The sequence below is a fragment of the Acinonyx jubatus genome, chromosome X, assembly GCF_027475565.1.
Source record: "Acinonyx jubatus isolate Ajub_Pintada_27869175 chromosome X, VMU_Ajub_asm_v1.0, whole genome shotgun sequence".
In the NCBI taxonomy this organism is placed as follows: domain Eukaryota; kingdom Metazoa; phylum Chordata; class Mammalia; order Carnivora; family Felidae; genus Acinonyx; species Acinonyx jubatus.
Window position 1 is genome coordinate 19,380,010 of NC_069389.1, and position 8,650 is coordinate 19,388,659.

The following is an 8,650-nucleotide window of genomic DNA, read 5'->3' on the forward strand; positions in this document are numbered from 1 at the left end:
ACCTAGAGGGTATTGTGCTAAGTGAAATAAATCAGACAGAGAAAGATAAATACCATATGATTTCACTCATATGTGGAATTTAAGAAACAAAACTAACAAACAAGAGAAAAAGAGAGAGAGAGATAGAGAGAGAGAAGCCAAGAAACAGACTCTTAACTACTGAGAACAAACTGATGGTTACCAGAGGGGAGGTGAGAGCGAGGATGGGTGAAATAAGAGATAAGGATTAAGGAGCGCACTTGTTGTGACTAGCACTGGGTGATGTAGGGAAATGTTCATTCACTATATTGTACACCTGCAACTAATATAACATTGTATGTTAACTATACTGGAATGGAATATATAATACACTGAAGAGATGTACTAGCCAATTCCAATGTACAGATCTTATTTGTACCCTGATTCAAACAAACAGTAATATGTGTGTGTGTGTGTGTGTGTGTGTGTGTGTGTGTAACAATCAGGGAAATGTGATCTCTAATTAAATATCTGATCCTAATAAACTACTGTTAACTTTTTAACTGCGATAAATGATACTATGTTTTAAAAGGTAAGCATATTCACCTTCAAATTTATATTCTAAAATATTGAAAGATGAAATACGATGGCTGGAATTTACTTCGCAATAATCTAGTGAGTGGGTAGGGATACAGGTAGAACAAAATTGGAGATGAGCTGAGCACTGTTGAAGCTGAGTGGCAGGTACATGTAAGCTCATCATACTATTTCTCTACTTTTGTGTATGGTAGAATGGTGAAATTGGTGAAATGGTGAAAATGGTGAAATTTTCCATTATAGAAGTAAGGAAAAATACAATAAAAGAATTATAGGGTATACCAATTCTTCTTGAATTTCAAACGTAAGAAAATATATCCTATAGAAGATAATAGCATCATCATTCATTCATTCATCCATTCAGCAAATATTTGAGAAACCAATGTACAAGAAGGCAGGGGGAGGAGGAATCAAATATACATCATAAGTTCCCTCTACCCACAAAGAGCTTACAGACCATTAATATTCACTATATATTTTTCTTTAAATGAAATGGACCAACTGTTTATGAAGAATAAAGAATTCTCCTTTCCGTAGGAATCATTAATAATACCACGGAATGCTTTCCCTCTTCCCCTTTCCTCCCTGAGAGCACAGAGGACAGTAAAAGCATTAAAGATCTGCTTTACATTTCAGCCTCAGGGATCACTGATCAGTTGAAATGGCCAAAGTCCATGATTTCAGCCTCATGGCTGTAGCCAGTAAAAAGCTCAAAACATAGGATTGGCTTAGGGGTAGTAGTTGGAGAGGAGGAAGAGAGATCCTCTGGTTAACATTACCAAGAAACCCCTCCTTTCACTCCAAGTAAATGGATTTCCTGAAAGAAAATTATTTTCCTATCCTACTGAGAATAAAGGAAGAGATACAAGAGCTAGTATCCTGAATGCAGTGCTCAGCCAAAAGCATGGACATGAGAAGACAAAAAGTGGCAATTCATGTGTAGAGAAAAAAGAACAGAGGACAAAGAAAGGAAGACAGCAAAAGGTGATGCTCTCAAAGATTAGAACCAGTTTCACTGTAAGAAAGGAAAAATGTGGACAATACAGTTTGAACAAAACAGAAGAAAGCAATTAAAAGAAAAATGAGACAAATGGAGTAACAGCTCACTCGGATCTTGGGGAAGACTGAAATATAGAGCAAACTCTCAGGGCGCCTGGGTGGCTCAGTGGGCGTAAGTGTCTGAGTCTTGGTTTTGGCTCAGGTGATGATCTCATGGTTTGTGGGCTCAAGGCCTGTGTCAGGATCTGCACGGACAGTGTGGAGGCTGCTTGGGATTCTCTCTCCTTCTCTGCTCCTCTTCTGCTTACTCGCTCTCTCTCTCAAAAAAAAAAAAACTTTAAAAAATAAAATAAAGGAAACTCTTATTTGAACACATTTGCATACTGTGGGTTCCAACATCATTTAAAAATTTTTTTAATGTTTTTATTATTTTAATTTTTGAGAGAGAGAGAGAGACAAAGCATGAGCAGGGGAGGAGCAGAGACAGAGAAGGAGACACAGAATCTGAAGCAGGCTCCAGGCTCTGAGCTGACAGCACAGAGCGTGATGCGGGGCTTGAACTCACGAACCACGAGATCATGACCTGTGCTGAAGGCAGACGCTCAGCTCAATGGACTGAGCCACCCAGGGGCCCTCCAAGATCATTTTAAGCCAAGTTAATATGTTTAATTAAAATGCTTAGTAAAGATTTAAGATGCTTAGTGATAATACCTTTTGTTACAGTAAGTAAGCACCCAGCAAGCTACTGGTTGGATAAGTCATGAGGGATGCTAATGACCCCACAGTTGTTAATACATATTCAGCTAGAGTCTTCCAATTCCTGGTTATGTACCTACATCCTTTCCTATCAAATAAATAGAGGAAGAAGCTAAACCACACTTCCTGGGTGAGAAAACCTCACTAAGTTGGGATTTTAATTAAGATTCAACAACACAATGAAATATCATGCAATCTTAAAAATAATTATAATGACAGTTGGAAAATGGTCAAATATCTATTACAGAATGTTAAGTTCCAATAGCAGAATATAAAGTATGAGTATATTTGTGCATTAAAAACTACAACTATTGGGGTGCCTGGGTGGCTCAGTCACTTGAGTGTCCGACTTCAGTTCAGGTCATGATCTCAGGGTTCATGGGTTCAAGCCCCACATCAGGCTTTGTGCTGACAGCACAGAGACAGCTTGGGATTCTCTCTCTCTCCTTCCCTCTCTGCCTTCCCCTACTCGTGCACTCTCCCCCCCTCTCTCTCTCAAAAATAAACATTAAAAAATTTAACTACAACTATTTAATGATATGCCATCCATATGTAAAGTAACATGCAAAAATAAAATCACAAATCAAGATGATAGAAGTGGTAATGATTTCATTTTTGTAAAGTTTATACTTGTTATTATTAAAAGAGCAGAAAGAGGCAGAAAGTAACTAGAAAGGTTTCAGATTTTTGAATAACAGGAATATACCAATTTTTAAGAAGCTCAAAAAGTAAATAAAGTCCCCCTCCATAGGAGAAACACTGAAAGCATCTCTGCTCGGAGTTCTGCCTCATCCCCACCCTGCTTGCTAAGCAAGCAGGGAGGTCAGGTTCTCATTTAGTCTCCAATGCAAAATAAAGAGCTATCATTTCTAACACCCTGGTGGCTAATATCTATTCCTAGGTTCACATGGTCTAAAAGTGAGGATGAGTACACAGTCAGGTATAGAATCTCCTCCCCTAGTGGTAACCAGGAACAAGAATCACACTCTTAGTGTCTCTAAAATAAACACCAATCTGGGGTGCCTGGGTGGCTCAGTCAATTAAGCCTCCGATTTCAGCTCAGGTCATGATCTCACAGTTCGTGGGTTCGAGCCCCGCATCAGACTCTATGCTGACAGCTCAGAGCCTAGAGCCTGCTTGGGATTCTGTGTCTCCCCCCCGCCGTCCCTCCCTTGCTCATACTCTGTCTCTCTCTGTCCTCAAAAATAAATAAATGTTAAAATAAATAATGAAATAAACACCCATCTGTACATCACTCTAATAACATCTAGATCAGTGACATCCAGCAGAAATATAATGCTGGCCACAAATAATAATTTTAAATTTTCTACTAACTATATTTTGAAAAGTAAAAAGAAACAGGTGAAATTAATTTATTTATTTATTTAATATAATTTATTGTCAAGTTGGCTAACATACAGCATATACAGTGTGCTCTTGGTTTCGGGGGTAGATTCCCACGGTTCATCACTTACATACAACACCCAGTGCTCATCCCAACAAGTGCCCTCCTCAATGCTCATCACCCATTTCCCCTTCTCCCCCGCACCCCATCAACACTCAGTTGGTTCTCTGTATTTAAGAGTCTCTTTTGGTTTGCCTCCCTTCCTCTCTGTAACTATTTTTCCCCCTCCCTTCCCCCATGGTCTTCTGTTAAATTTCTCAAGTTCCACATGAGTGAAAACATACATCTGTCTTTCTCTGACTGACTTATTTCACTTAGCATAATACCCTCCAGCTCCATACATGTTGCTGCAAATGGCAGGATTTCACTCTTTCTCATTTCCAAGTAGTATTCCATTGTATATATAAACCACATCTTCTTTATCCATTCATCAGTTGAAATTAATTTTAATAATATATTTTACCAAACCAACTACAGTAAAACCTTGGATTGCAAGTAACTTTCTGTGAGTATTCCACAAGACAAGCAAACATTTCTAATAAATTTAATCTTGATAAAAGAGCAGGGTCTTGCAACATGAGTAGTACATGTTGTCGAACGTCACGTGATCACAACTGACCCAATGGTTCTTCTCTCCCTTCCTCCCTCCCTCCCTCCTTCTTTGTTTCTCTCTCCCTCCCTCCCTCCCTTGCTGCAGGATTGTGGATGATCATCTCCCATGCTCAGTCTCAGGCCACAGTGTCTGAAAGAAACCAGTGATTTTTCAGAACAGTGGAAGGTGCCCAAAATTGGCACTAGAGTATTTTTTGTCACTTCAAAGCACCTATGGACAGTCCTTTGCTTTTCCAGACAAAAGTAAGCTTAGGAATGCTGTGCTTCTTTCTAATCCAGGCTGCTTGCCTCTGCCACCTTACTGCCAGTTACATTACATATATGACAAGAGTTTATTAATAGTGTACTGCAGTCAACATCTGTGCAAGTGTGACGATGGCCCCTATGCAGAAAAAGGTTGAAAAGAAAGGCGATGAGAAGGAGGTGATTACAGTGGAAGTTAAGAAGGAAATCATCGAGAAGTACAAACAAGATATGTGAGTGGCCAAAATTGCAAGATTTTATAAGAAGTCTACATCTGCATCACATCTGCAGAGGAGGAGGAGAAAAAGGTGGAGGAATCCCTCAACTCAAATGAGATTAAGGAGATGTCTAAAATGTGGGAGACAGTGCAAAATTTTGTAGAAAAGCACAACCCAAATAAGGCTGGAGCAGTGTGAACAATGAATTTGTTTAACGACAGGACATTGTCACATTTCCGCAAAATCCTCAAAAGGTGGCAAAAGCAAGTGTCATTGGATAGGTTCCTTGTTAACGTTGCATGAAAAGAAAAAGATTCCATTGAGCCAAGAGATAGAAGGGATTCCATTAGTGATAGAAAGTTGTCCTACACAATAACCCTCCTCTCTCTTGCCTCCCTCACACCAGCCACGAAAGTTTTCAAAGGTAAGTGCAGGTTAATTTGTTTATTTTTCTTTATATTTTGAATTTTATTTATTATTTTGTACCATATTATAGTATTGTAATCATTTTTATATGAATATTTTCGGGTTGTGGAACGAATCATCTGAGTTTCCATTATTTCTTATGGAGAAATTCGCTTTGCTACACAAGTGCTTTGGATTACAAGCATGTTTCCAGAACGAATTATGCTCACAACCAAGGTTTTACTGTACATCAAAAATAATATAATTTAAATATGAAATCAAATATTGAATATTATTAATAAGATATTTAACATTATTTTTTGCGTACTAACTCTTTGAAATCAGTATACATTTTATACTCAAAGCACATCTAAAGTCAGAGCAGGCACATTTCAAATACTCAACAGCCCTATGTGACTAGTGGCTACCCAAGTGGACAACATAGCTCTAGATTGATAATAATTTTGTGAAGTGATTCTTTTAATCAAGGAATCTATTTCTGGAAAAGTAAGACCAAATATGGAGACTTGCTGTTTATCACTGAAACACAATGAACATTTAATACCAACATTAAAAATGAACCACCAAACTAGCAAAGACTATTATTATGACAGCATGTTTGCAGTTTCAGTGGCTTTCTTATGAGTTTTGTAATGGTGATGGCAGTCTTAATAAAACTACTAATTATTTATGTACTATTTGTTCTATTATTTGGTTAGGTTGGTTTTACAGTCAAGCACCTTAAAAGCCTGCCAAAGTGAAACCATATTTTTAACCTATTATTATACTCTACTTATTTAAGATGGACTGTGTTTAAATCGTTTCTGGCTTTACTTTCATCACAAATGCAGAAAATTTCACTGCCATTTTTAGGATAATTGCTTTTTCATTTTATGAGTTTTACTTTCATTACATCTTATTCTAGATTCAGTTAATAAATGCTTGTTGAGCCGCTTCTGTAAGTACTGGAATACAGTAAGAAGAAATACAAGAACTCTGTTCTTCTGGAGTTTCCATTCCAGTCAGGGAGATGCTACAATGACGGTATTTTAAGACACTTTGTAAAATAAATAAGTCATGGAGATGAAAAGTACAGCATAGGGAATACAGTCAGTAATATGGTAATAATGTATGGTGACAGATGGTGACTATGCTTATCATGGTAAACATTGAATAATGTATAGAAATGTTTAATCACTATGTTGTACACCTGCAACTAATATAACATTGTAAGCCAACTATATGTCAATAATAAAAATAAGTAGAAAAATACTTCAGAGCACACACTGTGATAGTAAATGTGTATCGTTTTGTTAAACTTCAATTCTAAAAACAATCAGTTGCCTTAATCAAGATTCTATATTCCTGGAGTGGTCAGTTAGCATAATACCACAGACTATACTCCAAAGGAGGCTATTCTACTACAAGTTCTTCTGTTACCCTATCAAGACCAACGTGCCATGCTTTGTTAATTAGCACACTGAAAGTCAAAAAACAGGATTCTGATGAAATCGGTGATCTATGAATTAACATGATGAATGTGTGAAATGAGCTTTCCCTGATAAAGGTAAAGCTACTCAAGAAATATGGAGTGGATAAAAGCATTTTAGAGTCACTGTCCACATTTACATAAACAAGGTATTAGAAAGCATCAAGGCCCTGAGTTACTAGGAAGATGGCAGCATAGGAGGACGCTGGGCTCACCACGCATCCTGCTGATCACTTAGATTCCACCTACACCTGCCTAAACAACCCAGAAAACCGCCAGAGGATTAGCAGAACGGAGTCTCCGGGGCCAAGCGCAAACGAGAGGCCCACGGAAGAGAGTAGGAAGGACGGCGAGGCGGTGCGCGCTCCACCGACTGGCGGGAGGGAACCGGGGCGGAGGGGCGGCTCGCCGGCCAAGCAGAGCCCCCGAGTCTGGCTGGCAAAAGCGGAGGGGCCGGACAGAGTGTGTTCCGACAGCAAGCGGGACTTGACATCTGGAAGGTCATAAGTTAACAGCTCTGCTCAGAAAGCGGGAAGGCTGGAGGACAGAGGGAGGGAGAGTTGCTGAGCCCCGGGACGACAGAGCTCAGTTTGGTGGGGAACAAAGGCGCTCGCCAGCGCCATCTCCCTCGCCCACCCCCCAGCCAAAATCCCAAAGGGAACCGGTTCCTGCCAGGGAACTTGCCTGCACCGCACAAACACCCAGCACTGTGCTTCCCCGGATCCATCCCTCCGGGGTGGGTCTGACTCCCTCCTGGTGCTGAAGGGCCCTTCCAGAAGCGGATCACAGAAGGATACGAGAGCTGAGCCTGCCCCTCCCTCCCCTGTGCACCTGGCCGATCAACCCCAGCTAATGCGCCAGATCCCCAGCACCACAAGCCTGGCAGTGTGCAAGTAGCCCAGACGGGCCACGCCACCCCACAGTGAATCCCGCCCCTAGGAGAGGGGACGAGAAGGCACACACCAGTCTGACTGTGGCCCCAGCGGTGGGCTGGGGGCAGACATCAGGTCGGACTGCGGCCCCACCCACCAACTCCAGTTATACACCACAGCACAGGGGAACTGCCCTGCAGGTCTGCACCACACCAGGGACTATCCAAAATGACCAAACGGAAGAATTCCCCTCAAAAGAATCTCCAGGAAATAACAACAGCTAATGAACTGATCAAAAAGGATTTAAATGATATAACAGAAAGTGAATTTAGAATAATAGTCATAAAATTAATCGCTGGGCTTGGAAACAGTATAGACGACAGCAGAGAATCTCTTGCTACAGAGATCAAGGGACTAAGGAACAGTCAGGAGGAGCTGAAAACCGCTTTAAACGAGATGCAAAATAAAATGGAAACGTCCACGGCTCGGATTGAAGAGGCAGAGGAGAGAATAGGTGAACTAGAAGATAAAATTATGGAAAAAGAGGAAGCTGAGAAAAAGAGACATAAAAAATTCCAGGAGTATGAGGGGAAAATTAGAGAACTAAGTGATATACTAAAAAGAAATAATATACGCATAATTGGTATCCCAGAGGAGGAAGAGAGAGGGAAAGGTGCTGAAGGGGTACTTGAAGAAATAATAGCTGAGAACTTCCCTGAACTGGGGAAGGAAAAAGGCATTGAAATCCAAGAGGCACAGAGAACTCCCTTCAGATGTAACTTGAATCGATCTTCTGCACGACATATCATAGTGAAACTGGCAAAATACAAGGATAAAGAGAAAATTGTGAAAGCAGCTAGAGATAACATGCCCTCACATATAAAGGGAGACCTATAAGACTCGTGACCAATCTCTCTACTGAAACTTGGCAGGCCAGAAAGGAATGGCAGGAAATCTTCAATGTGATGAACAGAAAAAATATGCAGCTGAGAATCCTTTATCCAGCAAGTCTGCCATTTAGAATAGAAGGAGAGATAAAGGTCTTCCCAAACAAACAAAAACTGTAGGAATTTGTCACCACTAAACCAGCCCTACA